We start from the raw sequence: 21527 nt of genomic DNA, 5'->3' as shown, positions 1-21527 counted from the left end.
ACCCTCAACTCTGTGGTAAACTAATGTTTGACAAAGCAGGAAGGAATGTCCAATGGAAAAAAGACAGTCTCTTCAACAAATGATGTTGGGAAAATTGGACAGCCACATGCAGAAGATTGAAACTGGACCATGTCCTTACACCACACACAAAAATGGACTCAAAATGGATGAAAGACCTCAATGTGAGAAAGGAATCTATCAAAATCTTGAGGAGAGCACAGGCAGCAACCTCTTCAGTCTCAGCCACAGCAACTTCTTCCTAGAAACATTGCCAAAGGCAAGAGAAGCAGGGCCAAAAATGAACTATTGGGACTTCACTGAGATCGAAAAGTTTTGCACAGCAAAGAAAACAGTCAACAAAACCAGAAGACAACAGGCAGAATGGGAGAAGATATTTGCAAATGACATATCAGATAAAGGGTTATCCCAAATCTATAAAGAATTTGTCAAACTCAGCACCCAAAGAGCAAATAATCCAGTCAAGAAATGGGCAGAGGACATGAAAAGACATTTCTGCAAAGAAGATATCCAGATGGCCAACAGACACATGAAAAAGTGCTCAACAAGACTGGGCATCAGGGAAATTCAAATCAAAACCACAGCGAGATACCACCTCACACCAATCAGAACGGCTAAAATTAACAAGTCAGGAAATGACAGGTGTTGGTGAGGATGCGGAGAAAGGGGAACCCTCCTACACTGTTGGTGGGAATGCAAGCTGATGTAACCACTCTGGAAAACAGCATGGCGGGTCCTCAAAAAGTTGAAAATAGAGCTACCCTATGACCCAGCAATCACAACACTGGGTATTTGCCCTAAACATACAAATGTAGTGATCTGAAGGGGCATGTGCACCCGAATGTTTATAGCAACAATGTCTACAATAGCCAAACTATGGAAAGAACCTAGATATCCATCACCAGATGAATGGATAAAGAAGATGTGATATATATATGTGTATATGTATATATCCATATACTCCATATTAAATTGGATAATGTTCATATTAAAATGGAATACTATGCAGCTATCAAAAATATGAAATCTTGCCATTTGCAACGATGTGCATGGAACTAGAGGGTATTTATTATGCCGAGCGAATTAAGTCAATCAGAGAAAGACAATTATCATATGATCTCTCTTATATGAGGAATTTGAGAGGCAGGGCAGGGGGTAATGGGGGGTAGGGAGGGAAAATATGAAACAAGATGGGATCGGGAGGGAGAGAAGCCATAAGAGACTCTTAATCACATGAAACAAACTGAGGGTTGCTAGGGGGTGGAGGGGAGAGATAGGGTGGCTGGGTTATATACATTGGGGAGGGTATGTGTGCTGTGAAATGTATAAGCCTGATGATTCACAGACCTGTACCCCTGGGGCAAATAATACATTATATGTTAAAAAAAAAAAAAAAGGAAGAGCTTCTGCTCATCAATCGATACCATGAAATAATAAGCCACTGATGGAAATGCTTTTTGCATACATATATCCAATAAAGGACTTGTGTTGACAAAAAGAGAGAGAAAAAGAAATAGACAAAAAATGTGAATATGCACTTCATCAAAGAGAATGTCCATAGTTAAAACTCAAATGAAAATATGTTCAACCTCATCAGTTTTCATTGAAATGCAATTTGACACCCCATGCAATACACACACACACACACACACACACACACACACACACACGGGAATGTCTAAGTGAAAGTTGTCAACATTCACTGCTGCTGAGGATTTGCAGGGACTGGAATTGCCCACCAATATTACGGTATTGGATGATACCTGGCATGATAGCCAGGTCAAGCATGTAAGGGACTGTAGTGGCTTACAGTGGGGACACAACATTGGAAATGAAGAAAGGACCAGCACATGCAACAATGTGACTGAATCTCACAAACACAGAGCCAAGGAAGTCAGACAGCAGAGTATCTACTGTTTGCCAGCTAATGTGCTAGGCATGTTACACACATTGTCTCATTTAGTCCTAATCACAAGACCTTGAGTTGAGGTAATTGTCCCATTTTGCAAACAAGGAGACTAAGGCTCAGAGCGTTTAAGTGTCTTGTCTACTCTCAGAGCCAGTATGTAGCAGGTGACATAGTCCAGTGTAGGGCGCTGGGACTTGGTGTCCCAGGGTGCCCAGGCCCTTCCTGCTGAGGTCTGAAGGCATCTCCAACCTCTAGGCAGTCCCCACATCTTTGCTCCCTAGGATCAGAGCATAATGGATCATCTATGGGAAAGGGCACACACGTATGTTTTCAGCAGAAGAACAAACAGCATTATTTCCACCAACGAGGAGAGAAAATTCTCATGATGTCATATATCCTGATTTCTCTTTGCTTTTAGCATTCTAGTAATCAAACCTTGGAGCTGGAGTGGTACAGTATCTGATGGAAGGTATCTTCGCATTCAGAAAGAGCAGGTGTGATTGAGCGAAATGTGAGTACCCAAGGCTGTGTGGTCTCAGAGGAGCATTTCAGGGGCGATGGTGCCTCTCTCCTTCTTCCTTGATTATCCTGTCCTTCAGCCCCCAAACCTCTAGCCTAGCACTGTTCAACAGACAAAGAATGCAACCTACATATGGAAAGTACATACATAGTTCTAAAAAATTTAGTAGTCATAATAAAAAACAGGAAAATTAATAGGAGATTTTATCTTGTCTGATATACTCAAAATGTTATTGTTTCAATATGCAATTAACATACAAGTTAGCAAGGAGAGATTTTACATTCTTTCTTTCTAAGAAATCACCAAAAAATATTTTACCATACAGCACATCTCAATTCACCCCCTCCCCAGAGCTGGGCTAAATAAATAGGAATTTGGTTTGGTGCCTGGGACATCAGAAGGTGGTATAACCTATCTTAACCCTCACGCAGGGTCTGGCTCTAGTTCAATGTATCCAGGGTCCCTCCCAGAGGAGCCACCCGTTCTAATAGAATAAAGGCAGTTTTCTAGACTTCCTGTTAAAAAAAAAAAACGCAACACAACACAACAACAACAAAACAATTTAGACTTTAAATGCTCACTAACATCATATGGCTGATAGTTGATGGCTAATGCACAGGGCGGCTTGGGTGCAATTGGTCCCACATAATTCTCTCTTTAAAGTTCCTTGGCTCATACATAACAGTAGCATTTATTGAGTGGTTACTGTATGCCTGGCGTGATAGCCAGCATTGCACATGACCCTAAGAGGTAGATATTACTGTTATCTGTTTTGCATATGGGAAAAACAAGACACAGAAAGGCTAAGTGACAAGCCCCAGGTCAAAAGACTTACAAACAACAGAGGGGAATTTGAACCCTGTGCAACCCGGTGTTTCAGGTCAAGCATGTAATCTCAAGGCTTTGCTGAGTAACAAAAAAAAAAAAAAAAAAAAAAAAAGTGCATTTTTATTGTAGCATAATACTTGAACATGTAGGATTCCTTTACAAGCATGATGTAAATATTAATCAAAGCATTTAGCTAATCCAAGCACTCTACGCCCACTTTACAGAAAAGCCTATTGCCTATTGCAGAAAAACCTCTAACACTAAGCACCTTGTTCGTAAGACAACTTATCCCAGTCATTACACAGAGCACTTGGTTTTAAGAAGTACTACACGGCACAGTAAATGCAAAATCTCAGGTTCAGCTCATTAGAGTTGCACAATTTGACGAAATGCTACACAGAGGAAAGTGCTCGTGTACCCTGACTGACCCAGCAAACCTGGCCCCGGTTTGCCCCCAAGCCGGGAAGGAGGGCAGGAGTTTTCCCTGCTTGAGACTTTTGGTACCAAGGTCCTGGGAAAATTGGACAGTGAGATGATCTTTCTACTTAAAATGGTAGAGGCCGGACAGACTCTTGCAAATGGAAAAGGAGTTACCCACCAGCTCACCCAATACCGCTTGTTAAGAACTGACTCTTCTCCATTCCAGGTGATCTGCCTCTTGTCAGGATCCTGAATAATGTGACCCTGGCTTGCAGTGTCGCTCCTCGTTGATGGGACTATCTGGTAAGCACCATCCAGTGGGTTCCTCAACTGTCTCCATCCCCCAACCACTGCTGTCTCTCTGGCCTCTTACCCACACTACAGCCAAAGCTCGAATCTTTAAAATGCAGATGTGATGTCAAGACTCTCCTTTTGTCTGTACTGTCATTTGCAAATATCTTCTCCCATTCCATGGGTTGCCTCTTTGTTTTGTTGACTGTGCAGAAGCTTTTGATCTTGATGAAGTCCCAAAAGTTCATTTTCGCTTTTGTTTCCTTCGCCTTTGGAGACATATCTTGAAAGAAGTTGCTGTGGGTGATATCGAAGAGGTTACTGCCTATGTTCTCCTCTAGGATTCTGACGGATTCCTGTCTCACATTGAGGTCTTTTATCCATTTCGAGTTTATCTTTGTGTATGGTGTAAGAGAATGGTCGAGTTTCATTCTTCTACATATAGCTGTCCAGTTTTCCCAGCACCATTGATTGAAGAGACTGTCTTTTTTCCACTGGATATTTTTTCCTGTTTTGTCAAAGATTATTTGACCATAGAGTTGAGGGTCCATATCTGGGCTCTCTACTCTGTTCCACTGGTCTGTGTGTCTGTTTTTATGCCAGTACCATGCTCTCTTGGTGATCACAGCTTTGTAGTAAAGCTTGAAATCAGGTAATGTGATGCCACCAGTTTTATTTTTGTTTTTCAACATTTCCTTAGCGATTCAGGGTCTCTTCTGATTCCATACAAATTTTAGGATTATTTGCTCCAGCTCTTTGAAAAATACCGGTGGAATTTTGATCGGAATGGCATTAAAAGTATAGATTGCTCTAGGCAGTATAGACATTTTGACAATGTTTATTCTTCCGATCCATGAGCATGGAATGGTCTTCCATCTTTTTGTGTCTTCTTCAATTTCTTTCATAAGTGTTCTGTAGTTCCTCGAGTACAGATCCTTTACCTCTTTGGTTGGGTTTATTCCCAGATATCTTATGGTTCTTGGTGCTATAGTAAATGGAATTGATTCTCTAATTTCCCTTTCTATATTTTCATTGTTAGTGTATAAGAAAGCCACTGATTTCTGTACATTGACTTTGTATCCTGCCACATTACTAAATTGCTGTATGAGTTCTAGTAGTTTGGGGGTGGAGTCTTTTGGGTTTTCCATATAAAGAATCATGTCATCTGCGAAGAGAGAGAGTTTGACTTCTTCCTTGCCAATTTGGATACCTTTTATTTCTCTTTGTTGTCTGATTGCTGTTGCTAGGACTTCTAATACTATGTTGAACAAGAGCGGTGAGAGTGGGCATCCTTGTCGTGTTCCTGATCTCAATGTTGATATCCAGGATCTATAAAGAACTCCTCAAACTCAACACACACAAAACAGATAATCATATCAAAAAATGGGCAGAAGATATGAACAGACACTTCTCCAATGAAGACATACAAATGGCTACTAGACACATGAAAAAATGTTCATCATCACTAGCCATCAGGGAGATTCAAATCAAAACCACATTGAGATACCACCTTACACCAGTTAGAATGGCCAAAATTAGCAAGACAGGAAACAACGTGTGTTGGAGAGGAGATGTGGAGAAAGGGGAACCCTCTTACACTGTTGGTGGGAATGCAAACTGGTGCAGCCACTTTGGAGAACAGTGTGGAGATTCCTCAGGAAATTAAAAATAGATCTTCCCTATGACCCTGCAATTGCACTGCTGGGTATTTACCCCAAAGATACAGATGTAGTGAAAAGAAGGGCCATCTGTACCCCAATGTTTATAGCAGCAATGGCCACGGTCGCCAAACTGTGGAAAGAACCAAGATGCCCTTCAACGGATGAATGGATAAGGAAGATGTGGTCCATATACACTATGGAGTATTATGCCTCCATCAGAAAGGACGAATACCCAACTTTTGTAGCAACATGGACGGGACTGGAAGAGATTATGCTGAGTGAAATAAGTCAAGCAGAGAGAGTCAAGTATCATATGGTTTCACTTATTTGTGGAACATAACAAATAACATGGAGGACAAGGGGAGATGGAGAGGAGAAGGGAGTTGAGGGAAATTGGAAGGGGAGGTGAACCATGAGAGACTATGGACTCTGAAAAACAACCTGAGGGTTTTGAAGGGGCGGGGGGTGGGAGGTTGGGGGAACCAGGTGGTGGGTATTAGGGAGGGCACGTATTGCATGGTGCACTGGGTGTGGTGCAAAAACAATGAATACTGTTACGCTGAAAAGAAATAAAAAATTAAAAAAAAAAAAAGACTCTCTCCTTCAATGCCAGGGGCTGAAAACCTTTCACCCATCCCCCCGTCCCCGCCACCCCTGCCATGTTTCATTTATGATTCTATCGGGGAAGGGCTATGGTCTTTTTCTCCCCAAGTTACAGCCTTCCTACTCTTTATGTGTTAAGATGGTCTTCCTTTCATGAAATAATAGAGACAGTGTGTCTGTTATTGGTTTTCTTGTCCTTAATAATCAAAATAGAAAAAACAAAACAAAACATTGGCTTGGGGATGACAGTAACTTCTGCCACTGGTTTACGGATTTGAGTCTTGTGTCCATTACCTCCAGGCTGTGTGACCTTGGGAAAGCAACCTGGCCTCTCTGTGCCTCCTTGCCTCCTTCTAGGGGTGGTTGGGAGGATTGAGCGATCTAACCCCAAGGAAAGCCCTCACTCAGCCGGCTCCAGGAGCTCCAGCGCCTGCGAGAGCGATCCTCGTCGTTGGGCAACAGCGCCACCCAGTGGCTCTTCATCCCGGCTGCGGACAAGCCGCCTCTGAGCAGCAGTGAGGCTCAAAGGGTTGGCTGTGGGTGGGCACCTTGTGCCCAGGGCAAGGCTGAGGCAGAAGCTGGGAGGAAAGCCATAAATATTCATGGACTCATGTAAAGCTCAGCCTGTCTGTGTCCCTGAGAGTAAACTTTGTTCCTTGGAAGCTACTGTCCAAGCTGTCAGCTCTAGAAGAGAGAGAAAATGAAATCTCTCTCCCTGGCCACCCCTCCCCCGAAGCCAAGTTCCCAGGGGCTGCTTTCTTTGCGGAGCAGATATGCGGGCAAGCTTTCTCTTCAAGGGGGCTGACAGGGCAGTGGAGCCCTGGCATTGTCACCCACTGGGGTCTGGGCTCTGTGTCAGGCACCACCAGCCGCAGCCTCTCCTTGCCCCTGGCTTTTCTGGGAGGTCTGAAGAATAGAAAAGGACAGTTAGCTGAACGTGGGAGCCCTCTATGTGACAGTCACACAACAGGGACAAATGTAAGCTCAGTGCTCCCTCTGGGAAGGGCCTTGCATGTTGACAGGTCCATTAGCCTCTTTGTCCTCAGACAAGGAGCGGCAGGAGAGTCTGTGAGACCCTCTCTTTTCACATCCCTGCCTCCCCGGGAGAGACTGACACCGACTCCCCTTTCCAGTCTGAGCTTGGAGACTTCCCTTTAGCCCATGAGCTTGGGAAGGAAGCTCCACAAGGGACAGAAGTTTGGCTCTGGGTGTGAGTGGGCTTGCATTCAAATCCCAGCTCTGACACTTGCTGACTGTGTGAGCTTGGGCAAGGCACTATCTCCTTGACCTTGTGTCTGCATCTGTAAACTAAGGGTGACAATGGTACAGCTCTCAAGGATTTGATATGGGATTTGACTGTGCTGATCTAACCCCTAATCCCCAGTGTCTACAGAGGCCAAGCAGGCCTTGTGGGAGAGGTAGGTTGGGTGCTGGGCAGCAGGGACTGGTGGGGACTGTGGCAAAGCAGGAGACAAACCCCACGTAACGGGTTCAGCTGCTGCTGGTCATTAATTGATTCAGAACACTCAAAGCCTTTGACGGTTGTCTCCAGACAACCTCAAAACCCCCTAAATTGGGGGGCATTGGTTTGTTTTTGCACAAGAGTCTGTGGATGGGCTTTGGCACTCTGGGGCTTAGCTGGCCTGCCAGAACAGATTTAGTTAGGGAAGCGTGGTAGAAAGAACTGTGGCCTCGGTGCTGCCAGTTTTTCTCCAATGCTCAAGAGAAACAGGAAATCAGTTGCATTTTTCAATGCTGGCAATTAAACAGCATTTTAAAAACAACGCACCGGGCTGCAGACAAAAATACTGTTAGCTGTGTGACCTCAGGGAAGTCTCTTAACTTGTCTGAGTTTCTGTTTCTTCATGAATAATGACTGCAAGAATGCACCTTGCTCCTGATCTTAGGAATTTGCATAAATTACTTTATTTAACTTTTCCCTCAATGTGATGAACCACATATTGCTTCTCTCCCTCAGTTTACAGCTAAGGAAACAGAGGCACAGAGAAGCTAAGTAATTGGCCCAGGGTCACACAGCCGGTAAATGACGGAACAGCTCTGAGGTTTCTGGATGAAAGAGTGCATGCAAACCATCAGCGACTATCAGCTACAGTATTTTATCATTCTCATTATTACTACTATTATTGATAACAGAAATGGCTCAGGGTCACTTCTGATATTCAATTTGATGACCAAAGCAACCTGCGAGACTTCCGTCTGCCAGACAAACACTGGGGGCAGCTCTAAATTTTGTGGTATGTATTTTACAGGCTGCTCCTGACCATCTGAAGAGCTCCTTTCAGGCACCAGGCTACCCTGCCAACGGGCTTCCTGGGACGATAATTAGATTTAGACGCCTGGTGCAGTGGATAGATTTTCATTTCGGGGTGACCAAGCCAATCACGACCTGTAATTTACAGCCTGAGTTGTTCTGAAATCGATACAGATTTGCTCTTCACTGAGGAGGTTATAAAACACGGGTGACAAGAGGCCCCGAAAAACAGTTGACATGGGAGCAGAGAGCTTGCTGGGGCCTGGAGAGAGGTCAGGCCACTTGAGAGACAAAGCAGAGGGTGTGAGAGACCCACCTCTGCCCAGCAGGCTGCGGGCAGAGCTGCCCAGAGTTCCCGTTGGGGTCCGCATGGGACGCAGTGCAACTAAGAGACTAGATCTGATTGGCAGAGAGGCGTGACAGAAATGGAAAGAGGAGAAGTTTTGGAGTTGAGTAGAGCTGGATTTGTAAGTCAACCTTGCAGTTTTCTACCTGTGGTCTCTGGGGGCACTGGGTTCCATTCCCCAACACTCAGTCTTCTCGTCTATACAATGGGCAATGCACTGAACCTGTGGCAGAGATGAAGATGAGATGAGTCAGCATTTCCAACACGTTTGATTTACTGCACTGTGAGGCTGCCAAGCACACTGGGCAAGAGGCCATGGAGTCAGGGGGACCCAGGTCTGAATCCTGCCCCTTTCGCCTTTACAGTCACCTTTCGTAGGTCTCTCACCACTTTGAGCCTAAGTATTCTTATCTGGAGATAATAATAGAAGCCCCCACCTGGGGTGGTTGCGATCATTCTATCAGATATTAGCAGCATGCACAGAACACAGCATGAGCTCAGCAAGAGGAACGCGTTATTTTCGCCAGTCTGATTCTTTTCCATCACAAGCCAGGCACAGAGGAAGCTCTCACTGAGCCTTGTCTCAGCCACATGATGGACTGATGTCTTCTTCAGGAAATAGATGGCATCCTCCAACTGCACAATTTGAGGAGAGTTTAGTTTTAAAAGTTAACAACACTGAAAACATTCAAATGATAAAATAGTCATTAACGTTATCCATACACACACTATTTGCAAATGTGAGCATGGGCATTGGACAGCCAACATGGGATAGCACCGAAGGGCGGGGCTACGCCAGGGGCTTACCACCCTCTCCACCCATTTAGCAACTGTGGGATAATTACTTGTTATATGCCCCTGCTTGTGTTGGGGACCTGGGACATATATGATCAAGACATGCCTCCTTGCAAAAAATAGACTCAAATTTTTAAAAAGACACAATCAAGCTCCACCAATTTTTTTTAAAAGATTTTATTTATCAGATAGAGATCACAAGTAGGCAGACAGGCAGGCAGAGAGGGAGAGAGGAAGGGAAGTAGGCTCGCTGCCGAGCAGACAGCCCGATGCGGGGCTCGATCCCAGGACCCTGAGATCATGACCCGAGCCAAAGGCAGAGGCTTTAACCCACTGAGCCACCCAGGCGCCCCAAGCTCCACCAATTTTTAATAAAACGCAGCCAGCAGGAGGCAACATCTGATACTGGTTACGGATGTGGGCTTTGAAGCCAGACCAGTCTGGCTTTGATGGTGAGGGGAGGGGGGAGGGGCACACTTGCACCTGCTGGGTGGAAGTCCCTGTACCAAATCATGGCACCATGTCAAGCCTCAGTTTCCTCATCTGCAAAGTGGGAATCATGAGTGTGTATGTTTAGAGGATCACTGTGAACATGAAACACAGTAATTTCAGTAAGTCACCACCACGTTCCAGCAAGGAGTTCACTGACACCTTGTGCAGCATGCGGGACCCTGAAGAGAAGACCCCAGGAAGCTATGCCTATGCTATGGACTCATGGAAACCACAAGATACCGTGTGTTATTTTAATTTGCTACATTTGAAGTCATTTGTTACCTGGCAACAGAATCACTAAGACATTAGGTAACTTGCCCCAAGCTACCTAGCTCCCCAGGGATAAAAGCCAGGATTCAGAACCAGAGGGAACCACCGTACTTAGTCAAAGGTAACAGCCAGAGGGGTTAAAATGCGAAAGATTGTCTGATTAGCACTCAGGTAAGCGGAAAATTCTATTAATCAGAATCTCTAATTCCTGGACGTTATGATTAGTCAGGGATTTTCTGGATTAGAAATCGAGTTTTCGGTGGCAATGGGGACCTACGCTGCGGACGCCTTGGAGAACGGCAGCAAGCCTGGAGCTGGGAGAAGAAGGTTCTCCATCACATGTGACGCAAAGTTCTGATTCAGAACAGCCATGTTCCCATCTTGAAAATGCAACGGGATCATCAGCCATCTGACCCTGGGCTTCTGCTGTGTTCCTCCCCAATGGACCTCAGGGGCTGAAAAAATGACATCTTGTGACATATGACTAACTTCTTTCAAAGACAGAGCATGGGGGTTCCCGGGTGGCTCAATCAGTTAAGTGTCTGACTTGATTTTGGCTCAGGTCATGATCTCAGGGTCGTGGGATCGAGCCCCACATTGGCCTGCACGGTCAGTGGGGAATCTGCTTGAGATTCTCTCTCCTTCATACTCTGCCCCTCTCCCCCCCCCACCCCTCTCAATCACACACATTCTCTCTCTCTCTCTCAAAATCAATATATATTTTAAAAGAGCATGACTCTGGTGGGAGGGGATGTACACCAACCAAATAGCCACCCCCACTACAAATGTAACAACAGCAGCTCACAGTCACCCAGACTCTGCTGAGGCTGACCCGGAGCCTCCCTGAGACCACGGTTTCCCCAGGCAGACTCACAACTGGCATCCCTTCTATCATTGTTCTTGAATATCTATTCACCATCTACTTACTGGGAGTCAGGGAAGCTGTGTTTCTCCTAATAAAATGACATGTGTTTTGCAAACCCAGAATGCAGATGAGCCACCTCACTTAGATACAGCAGGAACGGAGAGTCACGTTCTTTCATTCACTCTCCCGGGCCAGCACGGATCAACAGTCTGAAAGCACAGGGCAAAATGTTCCATCCTCTTCTCTATTCCATTTTCTCACTTGGCTTTTAGTCTCTAGGTTCTTGGGAGACACCTTGAAGGAATCAACATTTGGATCAAGAAATAAGCCTCCCTGACAAACCATAAGAGACTCTTAAAGTCACAAAACAAACTGAGGGTGGCCGGGGTCGGGGGAGGGGTAAGGAGAGGGAGGTGGGGTTATGGATATTGGGGAGGGTCTGTGCTATGGTGAGTGTTGTGAAGTGTGTAAACCTGGCAATTCACAGACCTGTACCCCTGGGGCTAATAATACATGTTTATTTTAAAAAATTTTGTAAATAAATAAATAAATAAAAGAAATAAGCCTCCCTTCTGAGAAGGAGCTCTGTGCCCCGCACAGGTGTAACCCACAAATCCTCAACAGAGTGGAGCTGATGCAGGTGGCCAGAGTTTTTCAAATTTTTGCCGGGGCGTTCTCTCTGCCTGTGAGTGCACCTTGCCAGCTATGTTCAAGCACGTGCAAACCTGAGGTGACTGGCCCCACACTCCCAGCCTGGTCCCCGGCTTCTCTGGGGACCTCCTGCAGGAACAGCTTTGCCCCTTGACCTCGTCAGTCTCTTTAGAGTATTTTTACTAGATCATCGCCTCATTTCCTTCCCATCACTTTGTGAGGCAGGTGCTATTATTGGCCCCATTTTCTTGATGAAGAAACTGAGGCTCTGCGAGGCAAATAGATTTGCCCAAGCTCCAACAGCTGTCAAATAAATGGCAGAGCCTGGATCTAATTGTGGTACAGACTGCACCCCAAGTCTGTGTTTCTGTTCATTGTGTTGGATGCCCCACAGTAGGACCTAGCACATTCCTAGGTGCACATGTGTTGTTGTTGAACGGGTGACTATGTGCAGGGTGAGCCTGGGGGTAGCCAGTGTGAAAGGAGACATGAGCTGTTTGTTGGTAGAAGCAGTGCAGGGAAAAGTTGTGGGAGGTGTGCGCTCACCTGAGCCTCAGTCCCAGGCGACGGGTTTGCTGGGAGCCTGAGAACCCTGGCTTCAACACACCTCAGACTTGGTCCAGACGCCTTTGTTTTCATGCTTCCCATTCAATCCACTCATTATTTAGATTTATTGAGAACCCACAGTGACACATCCTGAGTGGTGAATCAGATGAAGTCCCTGCTCTCCTGGAACTTGAATTCTGGTGGTGGGTATTGCAGAGGGCAAATATTGCATGGAACACTGGGTGTGGTACATAAACAATGAATTCTGGAACACTGAAAAGAAATTTAAAAAATAAATAAAAATTTTTAAAAAAGTAAGCAAGGAAACCCAAAAATAAAGTAGATTTTAGAAAGCACTAAGATCCGAAGGAAGCCTGGGAGGATCTTAACGAAACCAGAGAAGACCAGTCTGAAGAGCGGAGCTAAGACAAGAACGGAGTGAGGGAGGCAGCCAGGCTAGCACTTGGAGGAAGAACACTTCAGGTACAGGGAAGAGCAGGTGTAAAGGCCCTGGGGTGGGAACGAGCAAGGCCCACACAATGAAGAGAATGGATGCAGTTAGGAGGCTGGTGCACAGTATGTGTGCTGAAGCATGGGGGAGCCCCCCTGTGTGTCATGAGGTCAGAGATTAGGTCAGCAGGGGTCGGTAGGACATTTGAGGATAAAAGGAACTTAGACTTCATCCTGCCAGCCACAGAGAGCCATAAGAGGGAAGAGAAGGATCCAAGTGATCTCCCCGATGGCGATGGAGGTGGTTGGAAAAGACCGCTCCAAGAATGGGAGCAGGGAGAACAGGTGGGACAGCCGGCAGTGGTCCTAGCCTGGCCACCCTGAAGGATTCCTTGCCTCATCTTGCTCCAGGTGTGCTGGGACCCTGGCCTTTAACTCACAAGCTTGCTCTTGCCTTTAGGTTTCTCACACAGCGCCCCTCACCTCACTCAAAGATGAAGAGGACAATCCCCTTCAGCGCCTTTCTCTAGCTATCGCTCCAGCACTTTTATTTATTTAGAGAGTGGGAGTGGGGGAGGGGCGGAGGGAGAGGGAGAAAGAGAATCTCGAGCATGCTCTGCACTGAGCACGGAGCCTGACATGGGGCTCCATCCCAGGACCCCAAGATCATGACCTGAGCTGAAATCAAGAGTCAGATGCTCAACCCACTGAGCCACCCAGGCGCCCCTCCTGCTCTTTATATTGTCTTCCCTCATGTCTGCTCACCTAGGATGCCTTCTCTGATCTCACGTCCAGGAGAATGTCCATGGCATCTAGCTCTTTCTGTTCGAGCTTGCATGGAGCCTGTAAAGGACACCCACCCCATCCTCTCCTTGCTGAGCCCATGAAGCCTGGAATTGCATCATTGCTCCCCTACATAGAAAGCACGTAGGGGGCTCTCGGCGAAGAATTAGTTGATGGAATAATACTCTTGTGAAAGCTAGTGACAATTTGAGCTGTATGCAGCTGACCTTAAATGATTTTTAAACAATTAAGTAGGGTCAGTCTTTCAAACATGTTTTGTAGAGCAGTAACCATGATTGATGGCCTGCCTCGTATGGGGCTAGGAATGATGCTAAGCACGCCAACGCCACTCACTCAATTTTCTCAATAACCATAGACACTGGGAACATTCACCCCACTTCTCAGATGGGAGACTGAGGATGGAAGTGGATAAGAAACAAGCCCGAGAACACCTTATGACTACGTAATGGAGGTAACAGTTTGAGTCCACGTCCGTTTGGATGCAATGCTCATGGTCTTTTAACCGTTGATGCCTGAAAACAGGCACAATCTTTCCTCTGGCAAATATCCACCAAGTGGCAGCTTCAGAGGTAAAAGAGGATGTGCTGTGAAATTAGCCAGCGCTCCTGCGCTCCAGGAGACCAGCATCTGGCAGGAGAGACGGGAGACCTGGGGGGAAGTGTCAGCGTGATGCTGATGAGTTGGGATCCATATGGACCAGCTGAAAGAAGTATTGAGATCAAAAGGACGGCTTAACAACCCCAGGAATAATTGAAAAATGACTCACGTTTACTTACTGTAATTCTCCAACACCGTGGACTCAAGAGTCCACGCAAGTATTTCTCGAGCCTCCTTTTCTATCCCAGCATCACCCCAAACCACCTTCTGTACTCCTGACCGATACACTTCTTCCCTTTTAGTGTTAAGATCCCATATCCATGAAGCTCCAAACAGCTGACAAAACCCGAACCGGCCACTTTGACAGTCTCTGAAAGCCACGGACCTTCTCCCGGAGAAATGCACGAGTCCACGCAGACACCCGCATGCGCGCGCACGCACGTACACGCACTGGTTTCCCTGGTCTGCCCATCATTTCACCGGCTCCTCAGACCTTGATTCTTATTCTTACCCATGGTTTCTGAGTGAGAACCCCTGCCCTTGGTCATCTGAAAATCCTTCAGCACCTTAGCAGTTGCTAAAGGAAAAGAGCTTCTGCTCTTTCCAAGTGCACAAGAAAACTTCAGAAATTTATGTAAAAAGAGGTCCACGCCCAGCCAAACTCACCCCTTGCTGCTCCGTAAGCTTGTCTTTCTGCACAGTGTCCAGCCTGAAATGAACTTCTCTTCCAAGGTGCAGGGAACTCTGTAATTAGGACAGTGGGTGACGGTGGCCTTAGCTGCTCTCCTGCTAACGGCATGGTAGTGGAAGAAGCTAGAGCCAGATCTCTCCTGTTTTGGTCTGAGTTTGGGTTCTTGATACCCAGGGTGGTTTTCATTCAACCATGTGTCATGGTCCCGGAGACCAGTGGTTCTCAGCCATTGCACTGGTCAGTGCTGGGTGGCCATCAGCTTACCAGGGTGTTGGAAAATAACTTTAACAGGTTGTGAACTATCAAAGTGGGCCAATGATTAGCTTAAAAAATAAATTCGAGAACTTTCAAGTTTCCCTCTAAAATGATGCCATTTTCAGTGCTTTGTTTTCCTGCAGGTGATGGATGGGTAGAAATGGGCAGTGGGTGCCATCTGGGGACTTCCAAACGACCCTGGGTACTCACGTGACTCTGTCGCACCCTGCATGGTCCCTGATTTGTTTCTATGTTTAGAAAGACCTTAACTAACCCCAAGATTTCTTGTCACCATTTTTACTCCTTCTAGAATAATGCTTCCTAAGCTGCCATCATTTTACTATTACTTTTGAGATTTTTTGGCCTCTCTTTAGTTACACCTTATTTTTTTAAAAACATTTATCTCAATAGCCAGCCTTCTAGAGTCTTGGCCTAAACAATCATAATCATGAAATCATGTGGTTGATGTGTTTACTATTTACCTTCAAGATACATTAAAGTAAGTGCCCAACTTTAGAAATAAAAATCACTATCATGCATCGTGAAACATCATTCCCTATGCCCCTCTCCCCCAGTGGTATGGTTACCACATTTTAAGGACACCCTGTTCTAGTAAGTACCTTCATGCACTGAAAAAAAAACTCCAATCCATTTATTCATAATTCCATTTCTTCTTTTAAACACATCTGTTAGAAAGAATAATCTATTAGTTGCTTACTATGTACCAGACACTGGCCCATGTGCATGCATGCTCATCACTTCATTTAATCCTTGCAAGAGAACTTTCAGGTTGCTATGGCCATTCCCATTTGACAGATGGAGAAAAAGAGACTCAGGGAGGTCCGAGGGTCTTGCCCAAGGTCACACAGCCTATGCCTTTCCGGGAGGACAGAACCAAGTTCTTATGTTAGGGTAGGGAGGACTTACTGGCCATGTTGGGGATGCTGGCTGGCCTTCTCCAGTATTTGGGTACCAGACTTCATGGTGGCTCCATCACATCTAAGCTGCGAAACCACAGTGGGGACATTTGTTTGTGAAATATGTCCCTGTGTTCCAGCAGCCTAGGATCTTTCCAAGAGTTTCTCAAAATCCAGCAGAATAAATATCAGATTTTTTATTGCCCACCACATAATAGGAATATAACTTATTACTGTTAGAGCTCCAGACTTTAGGCAGCTTCCATAAATCAGGCACTCCAATTGACTCCATATGCATTTAAGCAAAACCCAGCCCACATCGGGGAGCAGTGGATGTAATTGGAATATGGAGTGCGGCTTTTGGATTAATCACATTCTGAATATTAACTGCGCATTATGCTGATTTCCTTGTAAATATATTCAGAAGCCCCAGCGTGTGTACTGACTCAGTCTTATACAATCAGAATAGCAAATGTCCTGACTGTGGGATTGGAAACAGTCCCAACTGTAGTGTACGAAGCCGAGTTTCATTTCCCCCGAGAGAAAGAATATTTCAGCCCACTCCAGGAGGCCTCCAAACACAATGTATGGTTTCCCGACACCAGAGGAAGGAGCCGTGTTTGTTTTCAACCGCCTGGTTCAGAATAGATTTTGCCAAAAACAAGAACACTTTTTTCCCCCCCAGTGAATTCTTGGAGGATTTTTCTGGCCCTAACATTTCTTTAGGAATAAGCCATTCTGACTGTCTTTACTGGGGAGGCAGTGAAGTCAGGAGGTGGTGGAGGAGAGAACAGGATGGGGAACAGTATGATCAAAGATTGAGGTTTAGAAGGAAAATCCTGAGCGACTCCCAGTCCTGCTAAGGGTACCCCCCACGCTGGGTGACCTTGCTGTATGAGAACAGACAACATCCTCCGTGAGTCACACAGTTCACCACTCACAAAGCAATCCTTGTGCCTGGAGAATCCCATCCAGCACACCTGGCAGCTCTGAGGGGGTGGGTGCTATATTTCCCATTTCACAGATATAAAAACTGAGACTTGGATAAGTCTTGCCTTGAGGAAATGTGAGTAAACCAGCCATGGGTGAAGGGTCTGGACTTGGGCACAAAATTAAGGGGGCGCCAAAAATCTCAGCAATCGGAAACAGTAACATTTTATTATTTTTTTTTAAGATTTTATCTATTTATTTGAGAGAGAGAAAGAGAAAGAGAGAGAGAGAGAGCATGAGAGGAAAGAGATCAGCGGGAGAAGCAGATTCCCTGCCTACTTGGGAGCCCGACGCGGGACTCGATCCCAGAACTCCAGGATCACGACCTGAGCCGAAGGCAGTCACTCAACCAAATGAGCCACCCAGGCACCCCGGGAACAGTAACATTTTAATGCCATATTTTTAATTACTGCAAAAAAAAAAAAGCTGTGTGAGCAAAATATTGAAATTTTAAGTGAGGACAGGATTGGTAAAAGTGCTTTGCTGAGCCACGTTGGAGTCCGAGACAAAAGGAAATATCAGTACTACCAACTTTATCTTGATTAACTGAGAGGTTTTTGTTGTTCTTGTTTGGCCTCTCCTTGAATTTTGTGCCTCATTATGGCCTCACCCCAGTCCCAATCCTTCCTGGGAATCAGAGTTGTCTCCCTAAATCCCATATGTGCCCTTGTCCAGACCTCTGATCCCATTCTTCTGGGGGGCTCCCTGTTACCTACAGGCAAGAGTCCAGATGCCCAAGCTGGGCTCAGAGAAGCTTCTGGAATCAGGGGAGGACTGTAATTCTGTGGTTTACATATATCAAATGATTAGTAATCTTTGGGCTGAGGACACAGGTTCCAGACCCAGATGGCCTGCGTTGGGATCCTGTTCTATCACTTACAAGCAGTGCAATCTTGGACGATGAACTTAGAGTCCCAGGACCTCAGTTTTCTCTCCTAAAAATGGGGAAAGCAGCCATGCTTGTCTCATAGAATTGTTAAGAAAATTCAAAAAATTGTTAACCCCTGGGTGGCTCAGTTGGTTAAGCAACTGCCTTCAGCTCAGGTCAAGATCCCAGTGTCCTGAGATGGAGACCTGTGTCAAGCTCCCTGCTCATCAGGGTGTCTGCTTCTCCCTCTCCCTCTGTGCATGCACATTCTCTCTCTCTCTCTCTAATAAACAAAATATTTTTTAAAAAAAGAAAATTAAAAAATAAAAGGCAAGAATCATAACAAATAATGTCACAAATTTTTCCCCAACATCTGGTATATATGATAAGTGGTCAGTTCATTCATTCAACAGATATTTATTAAACATCTATTACGTGCCAAGAACATAGTGCTAGAACTATCAAGTCTCAATAAGGGCTAGTTAATGCTCTTGTTGTTATAGCCACAGCCCATGAGGTAGATAGCACTGTTTTCATCCCCATTTCATAGGCAAGGAAACTGAGGCTCAGAGGGTTGAAGCCAACGATTAAATTGAAGAGCCAGGATTGGACCCCAGTAGGTCTGGTTCTGAAGCCCGCTGAGTTCTCAGCAAAGTCAATTGGAGCCTTTCCTGAGTGTGCTTGTCCCTCCCTGGGAACTGCGAGCTTCCAGAGGGCCTGCCCCTTGTGTCTACCTCGGACCCAGCAAAGAGCTTTGTTTATAGCCAGTGCTCAACAAATGGCCAACAGGATAAACTGAATCTTGTCTCGAAGACTTGGGTATGCCTTGTGGCTTCTGTCCTTGTATGTACCCCTGTGATGGAGAACGTACATGCTTCTTCTCTGAACTCCAGATTCTTTGCAAAAAAAAGAGACCTTGGCTGGGGTGGTGGAGATGGTGTTGTCCAAAATGAAACCTGTCTTTTGCCCCCATGGGCCTGCTCCATCTCTCGGTTCCTGTCTCAGTGGACATAGCACTGTCCACATGAGACACCGGGCATCTTCCCCCTCCATCCTCCTTTCCAGACCCCTGACAGTCACTCAGCTGGCATGTGCTGGGGGTCCTACCTCTAAGTCTTTTCCCGTCAGCCACCTCTCACTATTCCTCCACCACATTAGTCCAAGCTGCCACCAGCTTTTGCTTGGATGCCTGCAACCTCCTCTTCACTGCCCTGCCTGCTTCCAGCCTGGGCCCCATCCCATTCCACTCTCTCCTGGGCAGCCAAAAGCACTTTTTCAACCACAGATCTGACCCAGTCTCTCCTCTGCCTCAAACCCTGCCAAGGCTAGGCTTACCATAAGCTGGTCTCTGAAGTGGGGCATCTACAAAGAGGAGGAAATGTAGAATGATTCTTCTGGGTGTGGGAAGAAGATATAAGAACCTCTATTTCTGTTTGTTTTCTATTGTATCTGTTTTGGAAGTTGTGTTTCTGGCCATGTTTCATAATGTTCTATCTTAGTTCAATTTCTCTGGAAGCAGAGCCTGAGGCTGGGAGCTCTAGAAGGTGAACTGCACCACAGGGGGTTGAACTTTTGTATACCTCCGTCAGCCACCTGACCCTACAGTGATGAGGAATACCCACTTCCAAGTGAGGCAGCTCCCTTTGGCCAAGGACAATTCTTTAGAGAAGTGGGCAGCTCTTCTGTGAATGCGCATTCTGCATGGGAAAGGGAGAATTGGCTATATGTACAAGGGAGTAATAAGAAGGTATTAGATCTTCCATATCTTCCATTTATATTTATTATATTTTCTCCATGTTTTATAATAGACACTTCACCATAATATATGTATTAATACAAGACTATGTATGTAATTTAACAATAAATTAATCAACAATTAGGATAAAAGCTCATCTTTTATCCTAATTGTTAGGGGTTGTAGATGAACTTGGATCTATATCTGAGTCCTGGAATGAGTAGGAATCAAGTCATCCAGAGAAGCCAGGGCTGGGGTGGGCAGGGATGCACCTTAAGCAATGGGAATCTGGACATTAGAGCAGTCCAATCTTGTTTATTTTGGAATCCAGCATTTGAACACTTTGGCCCAGTATCTTCTGGTCACCCCATCACTCACAGGGAACATGAGACGGTAATGACTGCACAGAGGGGAGACTTTGCAGTTGTTCTTAGAGGTTCTAATAATTCCAACATCTCTTTACCTTTTCTTGTGCCTCAATCCTTAATGGGTCCTCCAGATGCTGTGAAGTCTACAAGCTATCTCATTCTTGGTGGAGAATGGCAGCCAGAGTCGAAAGTCCCATGGGGAACAGTAGTGTAAAGGCAGTCTGCTTTGAAACAAAAGGGGTTCCCCACTCTGTGCCCAGCTGGGCCCTGCATGCAAATTACTCTGACTCAAGCTTCTGGGCCGGCACTGGAGGGTACAAACTCAGCTCATATCTGGAATAGAATGAAGTAAAGAAGGAGTGACTCAGAAGTCACATACAGTTGGGACCCAACATCACCAAATATGAGCTCTGTGGCCCTGGGCAGCTTACATAATTTGTCTGAAGTCAAGATCTTTATGACATCTAAGTCAGTTTCCCAAAGCCAAATCCAGGACGAGCTGTGAGTGGAATAGTAGTAACTGAGCATTTGCTATATGCCCAGGACTTTGCTAAATAAGATGTGTGTATGTACATATATAAAATGTGTGTGTATACACATACAGATATATATTCTAATTTAATAATCTCAAAAACCCTGTTAGCTGGGCACAGTCCTTATTTTATAGATGAGGGACCCAAGGCTCAGAGAGGGTGAGTAACTTACGATAGCTAGTACATGATGGAGCTGGGATTTGAACCAGGGAAGCTCACCTCTTCCCCTTCCTCTTCATTGCCTCACAGATCCTCCCTTTCTCAAGTTATTAGCACCCACGTGCAGGCTCTGAACTCTACCGAGATGGTGAAGGCCTCGTTTGCAGGTGTCTGGAAGTCATAATTAGCAAGCAAACGTCATCTTTATTAAATTCTGCGTGGTAGCCAGTTGGGTGTAGAAAACTACACAAATCTGATGGTTTGAATGTCTTCTTTATCCTGGTTGGTGCCTACCCTAAATTAAAATCCCCTGAAGGTACTGCTGTCTTAATTAACAGTTTGCCTTGCTAACACTGTAAACATTTTCCTTGTTGTGGAGCGGGTCATGCCAATTAAAGGCACAGATGATGCTGAGCAGGAGGGCAGTGCGTGTGTTCCTGGTGAGAAGCCCAGCCTTTTCTGGCCAGCTGTAATCCCCACATTTCTGCTGGGAGTTCGCTGAGACAGGGGGCTCTGGAAGGACAGCTGCTTTTACCTAGTATGCAGATACAACATGCCATTGGCTACCCATGGAGGTTGGGGGCATGGGTTTGGAGCCATAGAGACCTGGGTATGTGTTCTGGCCCCTCCTTGTGCCTCAGTTTCTTCAGCAGTACCTCCCTTAGGGGATGGT

The sequence above is a fragment of the Martes martes genome, assembly GCF_963455335.1.
Source record: "Martes martes genome assembly, chromosome: 13".
NCBI classification, from domain to species: Eukaryota; Metazoa; Chordata; class Mammalia; order Carnivora; family Mustelidae; genus Martes; species Martes martes.
This window is presented reverse-complemented; position numbering follows the sequence as displayed.